Source organism: Dipteris shenzhenensis, chromosome 16, assembly GCF_047967505.1.
Source record: "Dipteris shenzhenensis isolate YYH24624 ecotype China chromosome 16, Dip_SZ_1.0, whole genome shotgun sequence".
NCBI lineage: Eukaryota > Viridiplantae > Streptophyta > Polypodiopsida > Gleicheniales > Dipteridaceae > Dipteris > Dipteris shenzhenensis.
In genome coordinates this window covers 39,231,465-39,257,082 of record NC_141611.1, presented here as the reverse complement: position 1 = coordinate 39,257,082, position 25,618 = coordinate 39,231,465, and the positions used below count along the sequence as shown (strand labels likewise).

At 41.6% G+C, this 25,618-nt stretch overlaps 1 pseudogene; it reads left to right on the top strand.

Annotated features, from left to right (window-relative positions):
* The first annotated feature begins 1,294 nt into the window (after positions 1 to 1,294).
* Positions 1,295 to 11,434, top strand: LOC147892935 (cytochrome P450 71A6 pseudogene; annotated as a pseudogene).
* Positions 11,435 to 25,618: the final 14,184 nt, after the last annotated feature.

Sequence of the window (25,618 nt, the reverse complement as noted above, 5' to 3'; positions counted from 1 at the left end):
CTCATCATCCTCAACTTTGTCAAAATCAAAAATATTTGGCTTGTTGGGGTAATTCACATAACACTCAAGGGCATTGAAACTCTTATACTTGCTAACAAGTGTCAACGCAAGATATGAATCATGTGCATCGCTAGCAAAAGTGTCAAAGCTTGGTATGTAGTCGATACTGTCTCTCAACATAGTGTACCTTCTAGAGACATCCTCAAGAGCATCTTTCAATGCCACCATTTGCCTATCAGTCATAAACAACAAGCACATGATCACTTGTCATCTCAAGTAGTGACTTCTACACCATCTTAAACTTTGAAGCACTTCATGTCATCGCATTCACACCATGTGCTGCATCCAACATAGCTACACCTATGGTCATGGGTTCTTTATCTGTGCCACCATTTGCCCATCAGTTTACAAACAACAAGCACATGATCACTTGTCATCTCAAGTAGTGACTTCAACACCATCTTAAACTTTGAAGCATTTCATGTCATCGCATTCACACCATCTACTGCATCCAACACGGCTACACCTATGGTCATGGGTTCTTTATACACATTGTGAATCAAGTCAAATACTTCCCATTTTTCCCCAACCACATGCAATTGCCATTTCAAATCCAAGAAATCATCCTGAGGATTGTTCTTTCTGCCAACCAAAGAATTCACAATATCCCTAGCACCACTAGGCAACACACCTGCATAACCTTGGGGGAGCTTCTTTCATACCCACTCACTATAAATGCCTACAAACTTTGAATAAACTTTGTTGTCAATGTCATAATCCTTTACCATTTCATCCCAAGGCTTTAGTGTAGCTCCAATCTGTGGTATTATGCTATAAAAGAGGACAACAAGCTCATCTTAAAGCACCAGGTCTTGTTTCATCAACTCGGCCTTTATTTCCAAGTCAAGCTTATCAAGATGCTTCCTTGTTTGATCTCATCCTGTAATGATCTTATCTCATCTTCTACAAGGCCCATTAGACAACAATATGAATGGCAATGGTTGTCTCCGCTTCTTTCCTAACTTGTTATTTTGTGATGGGAGATCAAGTCTAGCATACCTTCTCGTAACATCAACCTAGTCATCAAATATATCCTTTGGGCTAACCACCTTGTGGTTGTTTTTTGTGCAAATTTCTCTCCCACATATTGCACAAATCTCTACACCAGAAAAACTTAGTGTTAAGACAAGCAACATACAAGAAGATCTGACCTTGTGGCAAAATCTATATCTCAGATTGGGATTCAAATAAGATGGAAGAAGATGAACAACCATTATCTACCACAGCTGCCGCAATGGACTATCCTTTGGAAGGCCTTGATGTGGTTTTGATGGAGACCCAAATGCTATCCATTCTCTATCCATTGATCTCTCAATTGTTGGATCTAGTCAAGGTAAGGGGCATTCTTCATCACCTTGTGTCATTCCATTTTTGTCATCCGTGATAGCTCAATGCACTTTTTCGTAGGGAAATCAACAAGAATTCTTGAATTTTTGAATGCATATAGGTGCTTTGATTCAGGAAAACGTGGAGATGACCCCTTGATATACAGCTTTGTAGCTGCAATAGAATGCAATCCCCATATAATCCAATAGTTGTATGTACCCAGCTTGTCGTATTGCCCTTCTTCCTTCTTTAAGGGCTAGGTTACATCACCTTGATTTACAAATGGCATGACACATGCTACCAATGGAGCCATGGACGATTATTGTGGCATAATCCAAGATATTATTAAGCTTGACTTTCGATGCTTCTTTGTGTATGTTTTGGATGGAAAGTGGTTTAAGGACGTGGTGGAAAGAGGCCCTAATGCAACAATCAAACTTAAACACCATGCAAGTGGCTTTGTAACTATTGACTCCTCAACTATATCAGGCTACAATTGCTTGATATACATCTAGACCAGTTTCCATTTGCGACCATCACACATTCCCTGTACATTGAGAGTAACACACTTCGGATGATCGAGCATATTTATAGTTATGGGACAGGTATGTACAGCAACTAACGAGCTATCTACGTCTGCATTTCCACCTCAACGTCTGGGCCTCTACCTTGGGATGAAGCATCAACTCGAGGAGAGGACAAAAGTGTAGCAACTTCTTCGGGAAACAACGTCTGATTTGCAATCACAGCAGCCCAGGTCAAGCCAATACCAGAGTTTTCAACAAGTGTTTTCCCATGAGAGGATGCACCACTCCAAGTCTAAGAAGGAAAGGTCACATGGGGGAGATCACTTTGCGAGGAGTTTGCCATCCATCAGTCAAAAAATTTTCCCCCTTCCCCTCAGGTGGAGAGGACAAAGGCACACAAAAAGAAGCATTACCATTTGAGATAGCCGGGGCTTTGCCTTTGTCTTAAACATAGAAAAACTGTTTTGACACCTTTGTTTTTTACCACATAAGCGGCATTTGCATTCTTATTCAAAGGCTGAACCATTTTAGCTTTCACTGGCATCCGTGGAGCTCGAGAAGGGCATTGTGAAGCCATGTGCCCAAATTGCTTGCATTCAAAGTAAGCACCTGCAAAGAGCCCCCACTTGAGCTTGTAAAAGGCACTCCCCATGGAAACATTATTCATAGTAACTGAATATGAAGCTCAAGGGGAATGATCCGTATCCCACACAATGCAAAAGCGATTCGAATTTCCATTGGGTCACGGTGGACATACCACCTTACTGAGGGAAGTTGCAATTTTAGGTAGAAGAGAACACAAGCATTGAGGAAAGTCCATAACTTCTACCCAAATAGAGCAACAATGTTGAATCAATGCCTGATAATCCTGAGTGGGAGAGCAGGGCAAGACATGGATCATCTGTTGGCCATAGAAGAGAGGAGAGTGCTCCAGCGAAACCTGACGATGCTCCTCATCAGCCATGATGATATCAAAAAGGCCCCTCGTTGCATAATGAACTTGTTTGACATAAGAACCACCCAGGGTTCTAGTCAACCAATTCCCAACATCTGCTGCAATAGGCATCCATCCTGGGAAGAAAATTATAATGTCATGCTTTGCATACTCCTTAACTGGATCAAATATATCATCCACTTCCACCATAATGCTAGTGGTGGGAAGTGGATCTTTCCAACCTTTGCGGGTGTCTTTAAACCCTTCATGCATAACCTCATAAACCAGCTGAGCCTCAGCAGAGTCATGAAGGGAATCATCTGAATCCATCACCTGTTTTTGTTTCTTGTTGTTTTTGTGAAAGGTTTTCTCATAGGGATAATCCACCATTTGATTTAAGGAAAAGGCTTGGACGTAGTAATGCTTTACAAGGAGGAAAGCATAGCAGGTACAAAGCTATACGGATTTTTCTTACACACACACACACACATATATATGAAACACCTATAGATTCTTAATATCGCCAACTACAAAATTTTTTCTTTTGAGCATTCTCAATGTATTTTGAAACAAACTATGTATAAAAGATTTAGACCATGTGCAAGCCAAAATATTGAGGTAAATAATTGAGAACTAATACTTTTTGCAAGGATAGAATAAAACTTGAAAATTCAATTTGAACCTTTGTTAATCCTTTTTGTTGTTTCGGAGACTCCAACTAGCTCAATTAGAGGGCATTGGATATCTCAGGGATAGCAACTATACATGGGTAGTGGCTATATCGTTATTTAAATCAATGAAAAGACTTCCATTAAGTATGAGATATACTCCAAGAGCAAAGCTCATGGAAGAAATAAATCATTCTAGTCGTGAGAAATAAATTATGACAGGCAATGAGAAGTAAAATACCCTAAGTGAAGCAAAGTTTGTCTTCATCACGAAAAGCAAGAAGTAAGAAGACAGAGGCTAAAAACCTCAACCCTACAATAGACTCGATAAATAGTGGGGAGCCACTCCACTCCTTGAGGAAAATTGTCCTTCTAGAAACATTTGACTGACAAGACCCTTGCATGCTCACCCAAATGGCCATGACGGTGTGTATAGAATCTATCCATGTACTAGCCAATATTTGTGAAGGGTGGACCTAGGAGCCAAATCCAAGCCTCTATGCATTTGGATCTCCAAATAATGCCACGTTAAAATGCTCATCGGATCTCCCAAAAAGTATTCACTAAGGCACGTGTGGGATTGTAAGACATACAGAACATCTTCCAAAGAACATGACTCAACTAAATGTGGTTTAACCAAAGGAGCCCAAGAAGTCATGTCTCTCTAAAAGACCTGTGACCCCAAAAGGGAGGGCCAATCCATTGAATCCTAGGTCATGAAGAGGGGGAAAGGAGAAAAAGTGATCAACTTGCGAGTCACTCATTAATATATGTGACTATCACGTGAGTTCAACATAAGGGCATATGTAATTTTATTTTCACTCACATTCTCACCTAGAAGAGAGTTGTAAAAAGGATTTGAAATTTTTATTATAGATTGAATAGAAAAAGGGTGCGCTTTATTAATGAAAAACTCACAAATAAGATGCACATGATATATAGGGTTTGTACATAGTCACCCCCCTAGGTGCTCAAAAGACGAGCAATCCCTTCCATAAGAATCTCACCTATTTAGAATTCCAAAGAAAATGCTGAAAAGACTCCTCAGCAAAAAGGCAAGTAGGGGATGCCAAAAACCTAGAACAATATGATCCTTTTTTTTTTTTCTTGGCAAAGAAGGAAACCTTCTATTAATGCTTGAAAGACTTCATACAAAATAGCAGCCCCAAAGGTGCTGAGTATGGAAAATTTGAAAAAAGGATGAAAGAAGAAAAATTGGCCTGTTCTAGAGAAACCCAGCTCACTACCTAGGGGATCTTTGGTAGAAGGGCTAATAGCGAGGTGGAGGGACTATACAACTAGCAAATCCCTCGCGGAGTGAATATATAAAAAACTCCTGCAGACCAAGCCTTGTAGAAATGAGTCGGCCTAGAGCCTGGGGTCCCATGCTTCTAGGTGGAATGGAGGGTGTAGATGATATCCTGCCAGATGGCAATCAAGGTAACAAAGTGTGGAACTGGATTCTCACCCATCACTATAATGCTTCAGGGAGCAACCCAAATGTTCCACGTCGTGATACTGGCTACTACCTCCCACACGCTGTCCTCCGAAGGAGAATGAGCATCGGGGCTATCAGTAGGGACCACCTCATGGAGAGCTATCCTCTAAATGCTCTAACCCTGTATCCGGTAAGCTAAGGAGACCTCATCAACCTGGAACGCATATCCTCCCTCAGTCAACCAAGCCACCATCCCCCATGTGTAGTCCCTCTGAAGGCTCTACATATAGGTCATAATCTTGAGGGCTCCAATCCAAATCCTCGTTGTGCTATGATAGCTCCAGCGGTAGTGAGGGATCTTCGTCTCTAGAAATCCTGCAAAGCAACAATGACACTGCCCCTCTACTCGCATCTGCTCCAACCACGGGCCAATGGGCAAGGCTCTGTGCGTGGCTAGCCAGAATAAGTAGGAGATCTTCCTCAGCCGCAAATTGGACCATAACCATGTCCAAAACCTAGAACGGACCTCCTAGGGCACTCTCTGGGCCACCCAATGCCTCTCCCTCAAAGGGGTCCAAATCGAAGAGTCCATCTACAGCCTCTTGCTGCCAATCCATGTGGTGTAGGAAACGAAGAACACCTCCACCTACTCAAAAAGGTTGCTCCTGGAGGGCCAAAATCACTCTCCCAAGTCCCACTAGACCTCCCTCAAGGGTCTATACTCCCAAATCCAAAGGCGCCATCTGGAGTCATATTGCTCTGGAATAGAGGGAGGATCAATGTGCCACTCCTTTCCTAATTGTTCCACCACTCTGATCATCTGCCAATGAATCCCATCTAGAATCCCATTCATCTTTTAGGTCTCTCTCCATGAGCACCTAAAGTAGGCCTCCAGGTCCTACATAGAAAATACTAAGCTGCATGCTACCTCATTGCATCATCATCCTCAAGGGGACCCCAGTTCGAGAAAACTGACCCAACCATCTATTGTTCATCCACACACAAAATCCCTCCCAGTAGGCTAGGTCAATCTCCCTCATCCGTCGCCCTGACCCTTCCAAATGCACTAAGGCATCAGGCCTCGCCTCTACCTCCATGGGTAATCTGCTCCATCTGCTAAAGGAGTTGGTCAGTCCACTATTACTTTCTGCCCAACCAATGTGAGTCCGCTGCCCGAGCATACACCCATCTGGATCCCTGATCACCAAGTGCCAAACAAGGGGATTATGCTTGAACTCCTCTTTGTAGTAGCAGGGCTGAGCATGAATGAGGCCCCTTGCTAATTGTTGCCAAACCCTATGGAGGCTCCTCATTAAGGGGGAACCCTTCCCCGTAAGGGGGGCATCTAAGAAGATCCATCCACACACGAAGTCCCTCCCACTAGGCTATGCCAATCTCCCTCGTCCGCTGCCCTGCCCCTCGCAAATTCACTAAGGCGCCAAGCCTCACCTTTCCCTCCATGGGTAATCTGCTCCATTTGCTAAAGGAGCTGCTTAGGAGCTAGCCGGTCCATTGTCCCATTGTGCCAAACCAATGTGGAGTCCGCTGCCCGAGCACGCCCATCTTGACCCTTGATCTCTTGGTGCCAAACGAGGGATTGATGTTCGAACTCCTCTCTTTAGTGGGGTTGAGCATGAATGAGGCCCTTGCTAATTCACTGCCAGACCCTATGGAGGCTCCTCATCAAGGGGGAAACCTTCCCTGCAACGGGGGCCTCTGAGAAGATCCATCTATGTGAATGTTTTCACTGCCCCCTAGCGTGGGGTGTTCTTGAGAAGCCCTCACTATAAGAGGAGACTCCAAGGCTCTGCACTTGGGGTGAGGGCGCACACAACCAACTTGCCCAAGAGGGCTCTACTCTGCATCTTTAGATCAATGATATCCAAGCCTCCCAATGCCTACTACAGCATGATCACCGTCTACCAAGCAACCCGGGCTCTAGTATTCCTCGTGCCATCCAATCTTGCCCAAAGGAAGTTTCAAACCGACTGTCAGAGCTGCCCAATGCACCCTCGGTGAAAACACCAGTAGGAGGTGATATACCAGGCTGTGGCAAGGACTTGTTTTGCCACTAAGGCATGGCCCTCTAGGGAAAGTTTGACCAACCTCAAGTAGAGAAGCTTGTGCTAAATACTCTCGAGGACCAGGGCAATCTGTTGCTCTATTGTTATATCAATACCCACCTAGCCTCTGTATCTTGCCAACTCTCGAATCTCCTGTTTCTCCTCAAATCCTATGAAGAAACTTATGGATTTTGTCTAGTTGATCCACGCACCTGAGGCCTCAGAATAGATAGATAGGGCTCCCTTGACTCTCTCTAAGTCTTGGATTTGAAATGGCAATTGCATGTGGTTGGGGAAAAATGGGAAGTATTTGACTTGATTCACAATGTGTATAAAGAACCCATGACCATAGGTGTAGCCGTGTTGGATGTAGCAGATGGTGTGAATGCGATGACATGAAATGCTTCAAAGTTTAAGATGGTGTTGAAGTCACTACTTGAGATGACAAGTGAACATGTGCTTGTTGTTTGTGAACTGACAGGCAAATGGTGGCATTGAAAGATGCTCGAGGATAAAGAACACATGACCATCGGTGTAGCTATGTTGGATGCAGCACATGGTGTGAATGCGATGACATGAAATGCTTCAAAGTTTAAGATGGTGTTGAAGTCACTATATGAGATGACAAGTGATCATGTGCTTGTTGTTTGTGATTGACAGGCAAATGGTGGCATTAAAAGATGCTCTTGAGGATGTCTCTAGAAAGTACACTATGTTGAGAGGCAATATCAACTATATACCAAGCTCTAACACTTTTGCTAGCAATGCACATGATTCATCTGTTGCCTTGACACTTGTTAGCAAGGATAAGAGTTTCAATGCCCTTGAGTGTTATGTGAACCACGCCAACAAGCCAAATATTTTTGATTCTGAAAAAGTTGAGGATGATGAAGGACAAGATGAGGAATCAAGGGTTGCAAGGATTTTAATAAAGAAGAAAACACGTGTGATCGCAGTGGCGAATAATAAAAAAACCATTGTAGTTAACTGTATGCAATGAAAGAGATCGCTCAAACAACAAACATCGTTGCAGAGAGACATAAGTGACTCATTTCATAATATCTTACTATAACTGAGTTAAACACTTGGACTTGAAAAATTGACAACCCATACATGCATACTTGTGTAGCCACAAGGATAAAATTTTGTTGAAATCAATGGTGAAAGTCACTTTCTCATAAAGGCTAGAGAACTTCAAAGAAGCTATCAAATTAGGCAAACTTACGTAGCATGCATATTAGAACATCATAAAGAGAAGTTGTCATGGGCTCATACATCCTTTTGCTAAAGCTGCATACTAGATAGTTGAGAGCTGCAATCCATTTGCCTTGGAAGATGAGGATTAGAAGAAGGCTTGAAGCATTTATATTTTCTTTCATCCTCATCAAATATTATAACAGAAGGCATAATAGATCTCTTAAACAAAATAGTCTTTTAGGATTGCTTTCTATTGCTTTACTATAGGCTTTACTATAGTGCATACTTCTATAACTAGTCCTGCCTTTTGCTTGACTAGATACTATAATTATATTGCTTTCTTTACTTTATATAATGCATACTTCTTTAATTACTCTTATATTTTCATAGGATTGCTTTCTATTGCTTTACTATAGTGCATACTTCTATAACTAGTCCTGCCTTTTGCTTGACTAGATACTATAATTATAGTGCTTTCTTTACTTTATATAGTGCATACTTCTTTAATTACTCTTATATTTTTTTAGGATTACACCCTAGCTAGATCTTTCCCTTCCTTGGCAAGTGTTGTGTTGCCATTCAATATGCTTTGAGACATAGCTATGACATGTTATCAACACATTATATTGCATTCTTTTGATATATAATGGATGTATCTAATATACAAAAGCTGAACGAAGGATGAGCCTCCAATGCTAGGTCTTTCTCATGGAAGGTGTATTTTGAGTTTGGAAAGTTCATGGTTTTCCTTTCTTGAACCCATCCCATAATCAAGTGCATGAGTTAGTCTTTAAAGGAAAGCTTGAAAGTAGCTTTTGTTTCCAAGTTGAGTACATGTAAGAAAGATGTAAGCGTTCCCATGATAGGTAGTCTTAAGGCTTCAAATGTAAATTATCACACCTATAAAAGAACCTAATTTATAAAAACTTGAATAGGCATCGAAATAATGTAAAGAATAGTATTTTTTATAGGCAACCATGAATACATTAGAGATGCCATATAAAGTAAATGCATCTCCCAAGGTCATTTATGAAAAGAGTCAATTTTATTGGTGTAAATGGCTTGTAAGCCATGTGCCAAAAAGTGGAAATACTCTTGGGAAGTGGTAAAATAATTAGTTAGCAAAAGGGAGATGTCTCAGGGCCAGTGCACACGGTGCCCAAAATGCAATGTTGGTGATGGTTTTTGGAGCATTGCACATATTTCGAGACACTCTTGAAGTGCCATTGGTGTGGAATTTTGCACGTCAATTTTGGAGGGTGCCATTTCTAGCACCAGTGTGCCATTTTCTTAGCATCCAATAGCAAGATGGCAGCTAGCCTTCGGTTCCAAGGCTCAGGGACTGGTGCAGACTCATGCGGGAGAGCCAATCAGAACTCTCCATTGAGGGCTCCGTGGAGATACTCACACCTCCATTTCAACCAAGCCATGAAAGATTTGAAGCGCATGAACAAAATGATCCTTTGGCACCAACTGCAATTGTGCATTGTCTACTCGTGTGCGCTGGCTCTCAAAATAGGAAAGGGAAAGATGGGGAGTGTGATTGAAAGGGACATGGGTGGCTCAAGAGCAACAAAGAAATTTATGTCCTTGCATAACAAAGTAGGTCCGTCTACTAAGAAGGGACGTAGAAGGTTGGAAGTGTAACAAAGAATCGACAATTGACAAGGATTTGTTTAAAATCAATGAGAATAGTCACTTTCGATTGCAAGAAGAGGACGCTATCTGAGCTACCGTCCTCAAATTTCCAAGGCACGGTGCATGACTGGACGTACTAACTGCATATCATCAATCCAGAAGTAGAGAAGCTCTGCAACAGTAGAGAAGCTCTGTGTTGGAGAGGAAATCAGCCAAAGAAGGATACCAAAAACTTAGGAAGGAGAAATTGGCCATGTATGTCTCATCTGCGTCTGGTGACCAAAGGCAGTTTCTCATCAAGATCGTGTCAGAATCATTGATTCCTTGCTGCTTTTCGTCCCTTCCTTCATGGTCTCATTGCTTCCTTTCCCTTGTTCACGAAGTGGCGCAAACGTGCCTCCACTTTCCCACCCGGCCCTCCCTCCTTGCCCATCCTTGGCCACTTGCACTTGCTCGGAGAACTGCCACACCGCTCGCTCCATAGACTCTCCAAAGTTTATGGTCCATTGTTAGGTCTCCGCTTTGGTTCCGTCCCTGTTATCGTCGCACACACACCGGACTTGGCCAGAGAAATTCTACAAATGAATGACCTCGCATTTTCTTCTCGAATGCGAACTACAGCGGCTGTTTACATCATGTTCGATCGCTCAGACATCGATTTTGCGCCTTCCGGCCCTTACTGGCGCCTGGTTCGCCAACTTTGTGTTACGGACCTTTTCAGTAAACAGAGGCTCGAAGCTTTCAAGCCTATAAGACATGAGGAAGTTTCTGCCATGATCCGATCTATTTGGAAAGACAGCAGAACAGCCGGGGCCATAACGCTACGTCCAAGGGTATCATCTGTAACTAGTAACATCATCTCCAGAATGACCCTCGGGAAGATATTCTCTTCACTGATGAGCGGGTCGGAAGATGCCTCCAGAAACATTGTCGAGCTGATGTTAGAAATATTTGTTCTTCTTGGCACGTTCAATATTGGGGACTTCATCCCATACTTGCAGTGGATGGATTTGCAAGGCTACGTAAGGCGTTCGCAGATTGTGAGAAAAACTTTAAGGACCGCGTTCGAAAAAATCATTGATGATCAACGAGAGTCGAGGATCAAGGAGTCTCATCGTCCTAATAAGGACCTGTTGGACGTTCTTCTATCTTTCTCAGACGAGAAGAGCTAGCGAGACTTGCCAATTACAGATGACAATATCAACGCGGTCTTGACGGTACTATGATCAAATTCCAATTTTTGTTCAGACATTTAACACTGCCGCTCGCTAACGCATGCCTTGTGTCCTCAGGATATGTATGCCGGTGGAACAGACACAGCCTCCGTGAGCATTGAGTGGGCAATGGCAAAGCTGTTGAGAAACCCAAGAGTCATAAAGAAGCTCCAAGATGAAATAGAATCTGGAGTGGGAAACCAGCGACTCGTTCAAGAGTCCGACGTCGCTCAGTTGCCTTACCTGCGAGCAGTGGTCAAAGAGATGATGAGATTGCACCCACCTGTGCCGTTAATTACACCTCATCAATCGACAAAGCCGTGCGTGGTGCTGGCTATAATATTCCGGCCAAAACAGTGGCGTACGTGAACGCATGGGTGATAGGCACTGACCCGAGTGTGTGGGAGAAACCACTGGAGTTCTGGCTGGAGAGATTTGACGGAAGCTATATAGAAGTTCGTGGGCATTTTGAGTTACTGCCGTTCGGGTCAGGAAGGAGGGGGTGTCCGAGGTGGCTGTTGGGAATGCACATGGTGCATCTGACACTAAGCAATCTAGTGCAAGGGTTCGAGTGGTCACTGATCGATAGTGTGGAGATGAATGAGAAGCCTGGCCTCACGGTTGGGATGGCGCAGCCGCTCAAGGCAAGGTCGACGCCCAGGTTGCCTGCACATCTTTCTCGGGGAGGTCACTATGTATAAACCCTCTATATCACGTGCGTTCAAGGCCTATATTTAAAGTCCCTTATCTATAAAAAATTTCATTAATAAAATGTACCCCTTTTCTATACAAATCTGTAAATTTTTTCCAAAACTATTTTAAATAGTCCCTTATGTATATTTATTTCTGTAAATTTTAGAAATTAAAAAAATCCTTCTGTTGAACTCACGTGATAGGGTTACATATGATGAGTGACCCCCCCGAGACATCTTTATGCTGCAATATCTCCATAAGCTTTGTAACAAGCCATGGGAACATTGTGTATTGACAAGAAAACTCGAAGTTGAGGTTTAAGGAAAATATGACATTATTGCTATTATAACTCACTCTATCTATCTATTTATCTATCATTCTATCTATCTATCTCTCTATCTATATATACACCAGTGTGTAACCCCTAGTGTGTAACCTGTGACAAGCCACACAATATTAAAGATAAGGGAATGATTGGAACATTTGCATGTGCCATGCAATTTGATCATTATAGCCAGCGTTACACTCCAGACCACAAAAGTATAATGCTTGCAATTTTTTCCTTGTGTCGCTTGTCGTCGCTTATCATCTCTAGAATCGTGTTTCATGGTCTCACATATTTGCATGACATAGACCTCTCCCTCTTTGTGAAGGAAGTGTAAGGACACTGCTACCCATAGGAAGATATTAAAGTGCTTTTTTAAATCAAGCATTCGACCATTGAAGAGAACATCACCCAAACTACCATTCGCCAACTTGTTATAAACCAGTAGCATCTTCTATCAGTAATACGTGTGAACCCATTTGGTCTCAAAAGCACCTCTTATAGTGTATGGCGAGTGATATTGGTGAATTATAATATTCCATCCTATATGGCAATTATGAAAGGGCATGTTAGGTTATCCCTTCTAATTCGAGGAAAACATAAATTCAAAAACATGGATGTTTATCTATAGCCTTTGATTGATGAGTTGGAGATACTTTGGAGAGGTATCGAGGTGCATGACTTGAGTAAGCCTCCCTTGTCATGAGACTTCACATTCAAGGCAGTGTTGATGTGGATGATGGATCACTTCCCATGCTATGGCGAGTGTTGAGGTAAGCATTGAACTTTTAATTATGAGTAGGCAATTGATGTGGCATTGGAAACCCACCTTGCTTATGCAATTGTGTCTATTATTTAGGTCTCACCACATCAGGTTAGGGTCATTGTTTGCTTGGGTGTAGCCATTTTTGGTGAGCTTCAAGGAATTTTCTGTATATAGGTATCTTGCATGACCCATAATGTATACATTGCTCAATGGAATTCGGCAAACTTTGTCTTCAAGTGTAGCACACATTCTAACTTGAATATGCGATCAAAAAATTATGGAGTAAGGATTTAAACGAGAGCGTTAAAGCATTACAAGTGCTATGTTGCACATGAAGCATGCATCCTAAAGACTATAGGATATAGCAATTTATTCAAAAACATCAAAATACATACATGCCACCAAGTAATCATTCAAAAGTACACTATGTGAGATTCTCCTCAACCCAAGGACACACCTAATATGCATGGGTTAATGGGCCTCTAATGTTGTGCTAAAGTGATGCATACCTAGTTGAGGGCACGTTCCATAATTTTTTTTCTATTTGTTGAAAACCAAAATTAATTGAAATTTTGGAATCTAAACTATTGGGACTAGTGCATGGTGGTCCCAAAACATTGATCGTTATTGGTATTGGTATCTAGATTCACCCTAAAATGGACAAAGTTGGAAAAGAGCAATTTATGCAGGTGCAAAGATATTTTAATAAATCCAACACTATTTATGATTTTGAATTCTTTATTTTTCCATCCAGTTGCTTACTATATGGCTGTCAATCACAAACAATCATAGATGACCTTATTCAATGCATCTGCCCGTGACGCAACTAGCAAAGGACCATAAACAAGACATGTATGGTAACTCAATGTAGTGATATGTGAACAATAGATGCAATTAAGAGTTGAAGGTGGGTTTAGGGTGCCACATCCTTTGCCTATTGATAATTAGAAGTGCAATGCTTACCTGAACACTCGCCATAGCCTGGGAAGTCATGCATCGTCCACATCAAGACTGCTTTGCAGTTGAAGTCTCATGACAAGGGAGGCTTGCTCACATCATGCACCTCGATACCACTCCAAAGTATCTCTAGCTCGTCAATCAAAGGCTCCAAATAAACATGAGGATTTTTGACTTTATGTTTCCCTGGAATTAGAAGGGACAGCATAACATGTCCTTTCTTAATAGGCATAGAGGGTGGAAGATTATACTTCACCAATATCAATGGCCATACACTATAAGAAGTGCTTTTGAGACCAACTGGGTTTACACCGTCCATACCCAATCCAAGTCTCAAGCTCCTAGGTTCTTCCTTGAAGCTTGGCCATGTGTCTTCAATATGCTTCCATGTAGGAGAGTCCGCAGGAGTTCTCCACCTGCCATCGGTTGATTGATGGGAGGAATGCCATGACATGAGCTCTGCAATAGATTTGCACTTGAACATATGTTGGATGTGAGGGATTATGGGAAAATGTCACAGAACCTTACGAGGCACGTCCAAAGTTTTGAGATCTGCTCTATATCTTGCCTCTCCACAAGTAGGACACTCTCTTGCATACTTATGTAGTCCACAAAACAAAACGCAATCATTGACACATACATGGATGCGCTTGTAATCTAATCCTCCAAGAGAGGTCACATGTTGCCTTGCCATATCTCTTGAGGTCGGTAATTTATTCTCCCTTGGAAGCAATTTACACAATAGCCTGCACGTGAAGACCATAAATGAGGAAAAGCATTCGAGTAATTGACCCACTAGCATAATTCACCATGTTTGCAAAATAGACTTTAAAGCTTACTTGAGTAATGCATTCAAACTTGCATTGCTCCATCCATAGATGGTTTGCAAGTTTAGTAACTCAAGGGAGGCACATAGAACAGAGAATGTGCAATTGTCAAATAGTGGATTCGATGCTGTAGTAAAAAGATCATCCTACTCCATGCTATCATCCCTCCCTTGATGGACATATAAATACCGCACCATATCATCAAACACCTCCTCCTCCATGGCTTCATGAGGTAATGGCGGAGGGCTACTATCAGCATCACTCCATGCATTCATAACAGTTTCTCCTGAAGATCCCACCTCATATCGCCGATGCTTCACCTCCTCACGATGAGCATAGGGCAACATATGCGGGTGTGGCACTACATCTTGTATCAAATTAAAACGAGATCATAACTCAAACATATGAACACCCATAGGTATCTCAATCAACCTTAACTTACAAACCCTTATCATGTTTACGGTCGCATCCCATTCTCCATACTTTGAGATGTGATTGAGTGTAATCCTGCGTGCATGATACATGTTTCCTCGACATTGATCACACATACATTTGATTTTTTACTCCAACCACATTTCGCGATGGTGGATACAGAGGGATTCATCCTCATCTGAGAGCTACTTGTTGAAGATGAAGACATCCTACAAACAAACAACCCAAAAAAATTTGCTTTTCTTTAAATATTTAATTTTAAACTCTGTGGTGCGTCTAAAGGCGTGTTTAAAACCACGTCTATCTGTTCTATGTTGTGTGTCTAAAACTGTGTCTGTCTGTTCTATGGTGCACATCTACAAGCGCATCTAAAACCACATCTGATTTGTGTAATTAGACACATATCTAGATGCGCTATTAGGCGCGTCTATAGACGCAGCTTTTAAACTTGCTTTTAGCGTGCTCGCTTCGATTTTCTTCACATTACTTATACTTTGCATGGATTGCTTGCTTCGTTATTAGTAGATCCACAGTTTCGATGCTTAAGAGGAAGGCACCCACACTTACTTCCAAGCTTAGACTTAAGAGGAAGGCACCCACACTTACTTCCAAGCTTAAAGGAGAGGAGGACGAACAAGGAAGAGAAGCAACTTTGAAAAAGGAGAAGAACCTTCCATACCTCTATCCAAGGTAAGTCTTTTTGTAGTTGATCTTTTTTGGAAGTTTGCTCTCTTTGGATTTGTACACTCTCATATCCAAAAAATGCAGGATTCGGGTATCAATGTTACGTTTCTATGTCGAGCGCATGTCCTTTTCTACTTTTTTGAAAAGTCCGTCTATCGGAGCACGTCTATAGGCGTGTCTCAGAGCGCATCTAAAATCACGTCTACAAGTGCGTCTAGACGCGTGTCTAGCCTGTTTGCAGACACAGGCAGTCACGTCTATAGACGTGCTATTATACACAAAAATAGATGCACTAATCAGACGCATCTATAGACGTGCTCCGACAGTAATCCTCTCTTCCCTTCCCCTTTTTCTCAACTCATCAATAATCGTCTTTTTTTCTTTTTTCCAGTTCATCATGTGGCCAGGAAGCGCTTCGGGCTCACTTGATCTCCGGGAGTCTCTTTTTAGGGACTTATATAATCTTTTAGGGCACCCTCCTAGTCCTGCGGAGTTATACGGGTATATGATGGGTACTCTAAACTCTGCCGGCACTACAGACTCCAAACCACCCCACACCAGCTGAGATCACCCCAGCAGAGTCAGCACAGCCTAGCTGACTACATAGTGCAAGCCCATCTCCCATGCCGTCTTATGCCCCTTCCCCCATGCCATCTTATGCCCCTTCTGTCATGCCGTCTTATGCCCCTTCCCCCATGCCATCAGGAGGTCCTTTTGTCTCACTGAGCCATTGGCGTACTCCTGTGCAGTCGAGACTCGGTTCTCTAGCTATGAGTGGTCAACGTAGTCGAGACTCAGTTCTCCGAGTGTGAGGTTGAACAGGACATGGGTGGCTCAAGAGCAACAATGAAATTTACGTCCTTGCATAACAAAGTATGTCCACCTAGTAAGAAGGGACGTAGAAGGTTAGAAGTGTAACAAAGAATCGACAATTGACAAGGATTTGTTTAAAATCAATGAGAATAGTCACTTTCAATTGCAAGAAGAGGAGGGGCTACATTACACGCTATCTGAGCTACCATTCGCCAACTTATCAAAAACCAGTAGCATCTTCTCTCTGCTTTTAGTATGCTAAGAGCTTCATCATGTTCCGAAGACAAAGTCGGGGATGTATGCTCAAAACTGACCTTAACGTTGGGAATAGATGGTGGTATGGAAATGGTTCACTACAACAATGGTTTTGTCTTTCACAATCACGATCAAAATTGTAGCAAGATAATAATCACGAATGAAAAAGAAGAGAGATTGTAATATGAATCAAACTGATGAGTCTTTACAATAATTTTGGAGAAGAATCACTCCGTGAAGGAGCTCGATACCACCCGTCCACCCCTGAGCTATCTCACTCTCACTCTCACTCTCACTCCCACTCTCACTCTCAAAATATCTTGATCTGATCTTCTTCTTTGCGCTGCCTCGATTCGCGTGTGCTATTGTCACTTTCGCAGCGCCTCGATATGCATGCCTTCTCTTCTTTTCTATGCAACCTCGATATGCGTGTCTTCTCTTCTCTTTCGCGTAGCCTCGATATGCATGCCTTCTCTTCTCTTTCATGTAGCCTCGATATGTGTGCCTTCTCTTATCTTTCGCATAGCCTCGATATGCGCGCCTTCTCTTCTCTTTCGCACAGCCTCGATATGCATGCCCTCTCTTCTCTTTCGTGTAGCCTCGATATGCATGGCTTCTCTTCTCTTTCACGCAACCTCGATATGCATGCCTTCTCTTCTCTTTCGCATAGCTTCGATATGCGTGCCTTCTCTTCTCTTCTCTTTCATGCAACCTCGATATGCATGCCTTGGATTGTGTGTTCCCTTCTCACGATCTCCTCTTCTTTTATAGCCTTTCACGACTCCAAAATAAGCCGCCAAAAACCTCCCAAATCGGCCAAAATAGCTTTCTCAAAAAGCGTGCATGTGCTTTTCATCTTCTTTTAGCGTGCGCTTATAATAGCAAATGCATACAAAATTTTGACGTCTCTTCTTCTTCTTCCTCACCTGAAAACGGCCCTGTTCGGAGCATTACCATGCCTGCCTCCTACATCCAATGGACAAGCTCAATAGCTCATCTCAAAGATCAGACCCTCTTCTTTCCCTTTGCATCAACCTTTCATGGCTAATTCTTCCATCTCGACCTTCGTATAATGCCTGTAACTCTTGACACGGAAATCTAGATGCACTTTTAGCTCAAAACCACTTTGTTAGCAACTTTTGACCTCCATACAAGCATGCAAACGAGTGAACCACAAATTTTTCACCAGGACAAAGTTTTTCTACTCAACAAGATCTAAAACTTTCTCATACAGAGTTTCTTCAAATTATTTCTCTAACCAACTCAAAATCAAGCCGCAAAATCCAGCCGACACCACAATGGACAAAACCAAAATTTTTCGACCAACACCAAACTTTCCCAAAACCTTCAAAACATCAAAAACATCCTTTTTGAACACTATCTGTGATATGTATTCCAAAATATTTCATATACAAAATAGGAGCGTCACAAGTATTATCATGAGCTTTCCGTTATATAGCCTCGCAAAGGTTTTTTTGTACTGTTCCAACACTCTGGTCGGCACCCTTGGTGTTCCTCGACCCATTGCCACTAATTTGCATTCTCCTCCCCCGCACGATCCCAACCCAAGATAGTATGCACGTTGTCCTTTCGATAAAATCATCACGCTTGATCGTATTATATTTTCGCCCTCCACCACCAATACATTCTGGGACTAATCCTCATACATTATGCCAATCATGTTTAATTATATTCCATCACTGGTAGAATTTATGGTGCTTAAAAGTATTATATATATTCGCCCTTCACCACCAATATGTTTTTCAACTGATCCCTGTACATTAAGCCAATCATGGTCAAATATACTCCATTGCTAGTAGAGCTTCGGCAGCGTAGAACCCACATATACATTGAATCCATGGAATATGCAATACACAAAACACACAGAAATCCACAGCGCGAAGCAGTTCCGTGGACTGTCTTGTAGACAAAACACATAGAAATTCAGGGTGCGGAACAATTCCCTTAGACCTTAGAAGCATTTTCACTTCACTCACACTAGTGAGCGGTGTGGGGCGGGCCCCTTGGTGGTTGACCTCCCTCGAGCCTGGCAAGCTTCGCTAGTGCCTGCCTCTTAAGCGAAGATCTTTTATTGCTAAGTATCGTAACAATCTTTGACTTGTCCCATTTATCTGTGAACTGGCGATTGGGGGGGTTAGGATACCTAGAGCGAATAGCAGCGAGGGTCTCATCAGCCAACCTCTTTGGCTGGTCTTTGAAGTGGATAAAGCAATCTCTATAATTGTTAGCAATTATAGAGCGCATGAAGGCGATGATGTCCTTCCCTCGCGCATCCATCAAGATGCCTCCTATCTGAGTGATGTCATAGAATATCGTACCATCACCCAGAGGCACGTCTAAATCATCTGATCATCATCATCCCCACCACCACCCCTCCCAAAGCACTATGCCATGCATCCCCCACTGCTCTCCCTGCTACTACACTTGCTACCGTGTCGTGTCGAGCTAGTACACTAGCCACTCGTAGCTGGAGACTGCATGGGACGACGTTGATTTCCTATTTTGAGAGCCAGCACACATGAGTAGACAATGCACAATTGGTTCCCAAGGATCATTTTGTTCATGCGCTTCAAATCCTCAACTCGTTTCACGGCTTGGTTGAAATGGAGGTGTGAGTATCTCCAAGGAGCCCTCAATGGAGAGTTTTGATTGGCTCTCCCGTGTGAGTCTCTACCAGTCCCTGAGCCTTGGAACCGAAAGCTAGCTGCCAGCTTGCTATTGGATGCTAAGAAAATGGCACACTAGTGCTAGAAATGGCACCCTCCAAAATTGTCGTGCCAAATTCCACACCGATGGTGCTTCAAGAGTGTCTCGAAATATGTGCAATGCTCCCAAAACCATCACCAATGTCGATTTTGGGCACCGTTTGCACTTCCCCTGAGCCATCTCCCTTTTGCTAACTAATTATTTTACCACTTCCCAAGAGTATTTTCACTTCTTGGCACATGGCTCACAAGCCATTTATACCAATAAAATTGACTCTTTTCATAAATGACCTTGGGAGATGCATTTACTTTCTATGGCATCTCTACCATGGCATCTCTACTGTATTCATAGTTGCCTTTAAAAAATACTATTCTTTACATCATTTCGATACCTATTCAAGTTTTTATAAATTAGGTTTTTTATAGGTGTGATAATTTACATTTGAAGCCTAAAGACTGGGAACACTTACATCTTTCTTACATGTACTCAACTTGGAAACAAAAGCTACTTTCAAGCTTTCCTTTAAAGACTAACTCATGCACTTGATTATGGGATGGGTTCAAGAAAGGAAAACCATCAACTTTCCAAACTCAAAACACACCTTCCATAAGAAAGACCTAGCATTGGAGGCTCATCCTTCATTCAGCTTTTGTGTATTAGATACATCCATTATATATTAAAAGAATGCAATATAATGTGTTGATAACATGTCATAGCTATGTCTCAAAGCATATTGAATGGCAACACAACACTTTCCAAGGAAGGGAAAGATCTAGCTATGGTGTAATCCTATGAAAATATAAGAGTAATTAAAGAAGTATATATGCACTATATAAAGTAAAGAAAGCAATATAATTGTAGTATCTAGTAAAGCAAAAGGCAGGACTAGTTATAGAAGTATGCACTATAGTGAAGCAATAGAGAGCAATCCTAAAAGACTATTTTGTTTATGAGATCTATTATGCCTTGTGTTATAATATTTGATGAGGGAGAAAGAAAATATAAATGCTTCAAGCCTTCTTCTATCCTCATCTTCCAAGGCAGATGGATTGCAACTCTCAACTATCTAGTATGCAGCTTTAGCAAAAGGACGTATGAGCCCATGACAACTTCTCTTTATGACGTTCTAATATGCATGCTACATAAGTTTGCCTAATTTTATAGCTTCTTCGAATTTCTCTAGCCTTTATGAATAAAAGTGACTTTCACCATTGATTTCAACAAAATTTTGTCCTTGTGGCTACACCAGTATGCATGTATGGATTGTAAAGTTTTCAAGCCCAAGTGTTTAACTCAGTTATAGTAAGATATTATGAAATGAGTCATTGATGTCTCTCTACAACGATGTTTGTTGTTTGAGCGATCTCTTTCATTGCATACAACTGCAATAGTTTTTTTATTATTCGCCACTGCAACAACGATTGAAGCTTCACGACTAGCAAATATGTCAATCATGACTTCATGCTCCTCCGTGTATGCCTCTACTATATCGGTGATCACACGTCTTTTCTTCTTTATTAAAATCCTTGCAACCCTTGATTCCTCATCTTGAGCTTCATCATCCTCAACTTTGTCGAAATCAAAAATATTTGGCTTGTTGGGGTAATTCACATAACACTCAAGGGCATTGAAACTCTTATACTTTCTAACAAGAGTCAACACAAGATATGAATCATGTGCACCACTAGCAAAAGTGTCAGAGCTTGGTATGTAGTCGATACTATCTCTCAACATAGTGTACCTTCTAGAGACATCCTCAAGAGCATCTTTCAATGCCACCATTTGCCTGTTAGTCACAAACAACAAGCACATGATCACTTGTCATCTCAAGTAGTGACTTCAACACCATCTTAAACTTTGAAGCACTTTATGTCATCGCATTCACACCATGTACTGCATCCAACACAGCTACACCTATGGTCATGGGTTCTTTATCCTCAAGAGCATCTTTCAGTGCCACCATTTTCCCGTCAGTTTACAAACAACAAGCACATGATCACTTGTCATCTCAAGTAGTGACTTCAACACCATCTTAAACTTTGAAGCATTTCATGTCATCGCATTCACACCATCTGCTGCATCCAACACGGCTACACCTATGGTCATGGTTTCTTTATACACATTGTGAATCAAGTCAAATACTTCCCATTTTTCCGCAACCACATGCAATTGCCATTTCAAATCCAAGAACTCATCTTGAGGATTGTTCTTTCTGCCAACCAAAGAATTCACACTATCCCTGGCGCCACTAGGCAACACACCTGCATCACCTTGGGGGAGCTTCTTTCATACCCAGTCACTACAAATGCCTACAAACTTTGAATAAACTTTGTTGTCAATGCCATAATCCTTTACCATTTCATCCCAAGGCTTTAGTGTAGCTCCAATCTGTGGCATTATGCTATAAAAGAGGACAACAAGCTCATCTTAAAGCACCAGTCTTGTTTCATCAACTCGGCCTTTATGTCCAAGTCTCGGGGGGGTTACTCATCATATGTAACCCTATCACGTGAGTTCAACAAAAGGATATTTTTTATTTCTAAAATTTACAGAAATAAATATACATAAGGGAATATTTAAAATAGTTTTGGAAAAAATTTACAGATTTGTATAGAAAAGGGGTACATTTTATTAATGAAAAATTTACACAGATAAGGGATTTTAGAAATATGCCTTGAACGCACGTGGTATAGAGGGTTTATACATAGTGACCCCCCCGAGGTCCAAGTCAAGCTTATCAAGATGCTTCCTTGTCTGATCTCATCCTGTAATGATCTTATCTCATCTTCTACAAGGCCCATTAGACAACAATATGAATGGCGATGGTTGTCTCCGCTTCTTTCCTAACTTGTTATTTTGTGATGGGAGATCAAGTCTAGCATACCTTCTCGTAACATCAACCCAGTCATCAAATATGTCATTTGGGCTAACCACCATGTGGCTGTTTTTTGTGCAAATTTCTCTCCCACATATTGCACAAATCTGTGCACCAGAAAAACTTAGTGTTAAGACAAGCAACATACAAGAAGATCTAACCTTGTGGCAAAATCTATATCTCAGATTGGGATTCAAATAAGATGGAAGAAGATGAACAACCATTATCTGCCATAGCTGCCGCAATGGACTATCCTTTGGAAGGCCTTGATGTGGTTTTGATGGAGACCCAAATGCTATCCATTCTCTATCCATTGATCTCTCAATTGTTCGATCTAGTCAAGGTAAGGGGCATTCTTCATCACCTCGTGTCATTCCATTTTTGTCATCCGTGATAGCTCAATGCACTTTTTCGCAGGGCAATAAACAAGAATTCTTGAATTTTTGAATGCATATAGGTGCTTTGATTCAAGAAAACGTGGAGATGACCCCTTGATATATAGCGTTGTAGCTGCAATAGAATGCAATCCAGTTGTATGTACCCAGCTTGTCGTATTGCCCTTCTTCCTTCTTTAAGGGCTGAGTTACATCACCTTGATTTACAAATGGCATGACACATGCTACAGTTGTTGGGTTCATTGGATATTTCCTCTTAAAATACACACCCAACTTCTTTATGTACTCCCAATAAAGTGTCCAATATGCATATAGTGGTGGTGCTTCTGAACACCTATCAATTGGGATACAAAACTCAGTGTCAGATCCAAATGGAAAGTATTGTTCTTAAATATGTAATCCACCCTCCATATTTACTCCTTTCTTTAATTTTTCTAGTGACTCAGTTTGCATATTGTCTAGACTTCTCCACGTATGGAATGAAAATTCAGGGGGCATCGAATCAAGGGGCTTTGCAAAGTGTATAAGTTGTTTTATTACAGCACTACTACCACCAATGCTATCCTCTCCTGAATTTTCAGATGTTTCTTTACTCTTCAAAGAACCTCCACCATCAACTTTTGAAGTGTTGCTCTCATCTATCTTTTGCCTCTTTGATTGTTGACCATCCTTTTGATGAGAAACAAGTAGCTCACTATTTTTTACAGTTTGAAATGCCAAGGAAATTGTTTCAGGACACACAAGTTCTTCTACCATGTACATTCCACCTCATCTTCTTCATAGAGTACTCATCCTTATCAATAATACATGTGAACCCATTTGGTCTCAAAAGCACCTCTTATAGTGTATGGCCAATGATATTGGTGAATTATAATATTCCATCCTATATGGCAACTATGAAAGGGCATGTTAGGTTATCCCTTCTAATTCTAGGAAAACATAAATTCAAAAACATGGATATTTATGTAGAGCCTTTGATTGATGAGCTGGAGATACTTTGGAGAGGTATCGAGGTGCATGACTTGAGTAGGCCTCCCTTGTCATGAGACTTCACATTCAAGGCAGTGTTGATGTGGATGATGGATGACTTCCCAGGCTATGGGGAGTGTTGAGGTAAGCATTGAACTTTTAATTATGAGTAGGCAATTGATGTGGCATTGGAAACCCACCTTGCTTATGCAATTGCATCTATTATTTAGGTCTCACCACATCAGGTTACGGTCATTGTTTGCTTTGGTGTAGCCATTCTTGGTGAGGTTCAAGGACTTTTCTGTATATAGGTATCTTGCATGACCCATAACGTATACATTGCTCAATGGAATTCGGCAAACTTTGTCTTCAAGTGTAGCACACATTCTAAACTTGAATATGAGAGCAAAAAATTATGGAATAATGATTTAAACGAGAGCGTTAAAGCATTACAAGTGCTATGTTGCACGTGAAGCATGCATCTTGAAGACTATAGGATATAGCAATTTATTCAAAAACATCAAAATTTTGTTCTATATATACATGCAACCAAGTAATCATTCAAAAGTACACTATGTGAGATTCTCCTCAACCCAAGGACACACCTAATATGCATGGGTTAACGAGCCTCTAATGTTGTGCTAAAGTGATGCATACCTATTTGAGGGCACGTTCCATAACTTTTTTTTTATTTGTTGAAAACCAAAATTAATTGAAATTTTGGAATCTAAACTATTGGGACTAGTGCATGGTGGTCCCAAAACATTAATCGCTGTTGGTATTGGTATCTAGTTTTACCCTAAAATGGAAGAAGTTGGAAAAGAGTAATTTGTGCATGTGCAAAGATATTTTAATAAATCCAACACTATTTACAATTTTGAATTCTTTATTTTTCCATGCAACTACTTGCTTACTATATGGCTCATAAGCATGCCAAAGGTCATTGCATAATACACAGCATTAAATCCGATAGCATGCCCTTTGGCCTATTTGTGTTTTGAAGCATTTTAGGCCCAATTGCATTTGTTTGGATATCCAAAACTACTGATGTGTATCACTAGAGGGGGGAAAATCAATAGCTAAAATTATGCTACTCTCATGAATTTCAAATTTCCACACCTCTCGCCCATTAAATCTTGGAAGATTAAGTACTTGCAACCTACACCCATCCTCCAAATGCCCTACAATCTACATGTACCTCGATGTGACCTTGCATAGACTTTGGTTTGCTATTGTCTTCTTTCGGGTAAGTTGTCTTCTTTGCTTTGCTTGCCTCACCAGCTAGCTTCTCTGGGTCTATTCTGGACTGATCGTGGCCATGGTGTCAATGGCAACATACAGCTCACCATGGCTTGCAAGAGAAGTAGCTAGAGGCTACCAGATAGGAAAGCTTAGAAGCCAGGTCAAGGCATAAGGAACAAAGTGTGGGTTGAGCAAAGTGATGGCGCAGCATCGAATCGGCAACGAAAGACACTTTTGCAACCTCTGCAAAGGGAGAAACAATGAGAAAAAGAAGACTCCTTGCATAGCAGTAGCAAGAAGCAGTTGTAGATGCATGCATTCGATCATTGCCATTGGAGCAAAGAACATGAGCTGTGGTGTCACGATTGGTGGGAGCATTCGAGGCAGCAATATCAAGCCATTCAACTGATTACCAGTCTCGAGTCTTCACAAACTTTAGCCTGCACCCTAAAGTTCGTAGAGTAACAACCCTATCAGCACCTTAGGAGATGCACGCCCAAGAGGCGATGTTGTCTAACCTAAGAAATGGCATACTAAAAATGAAAGGGGTGCATAGCTTAGATCAAAGAGGGTGACATTAGCTTTGTTGGTGT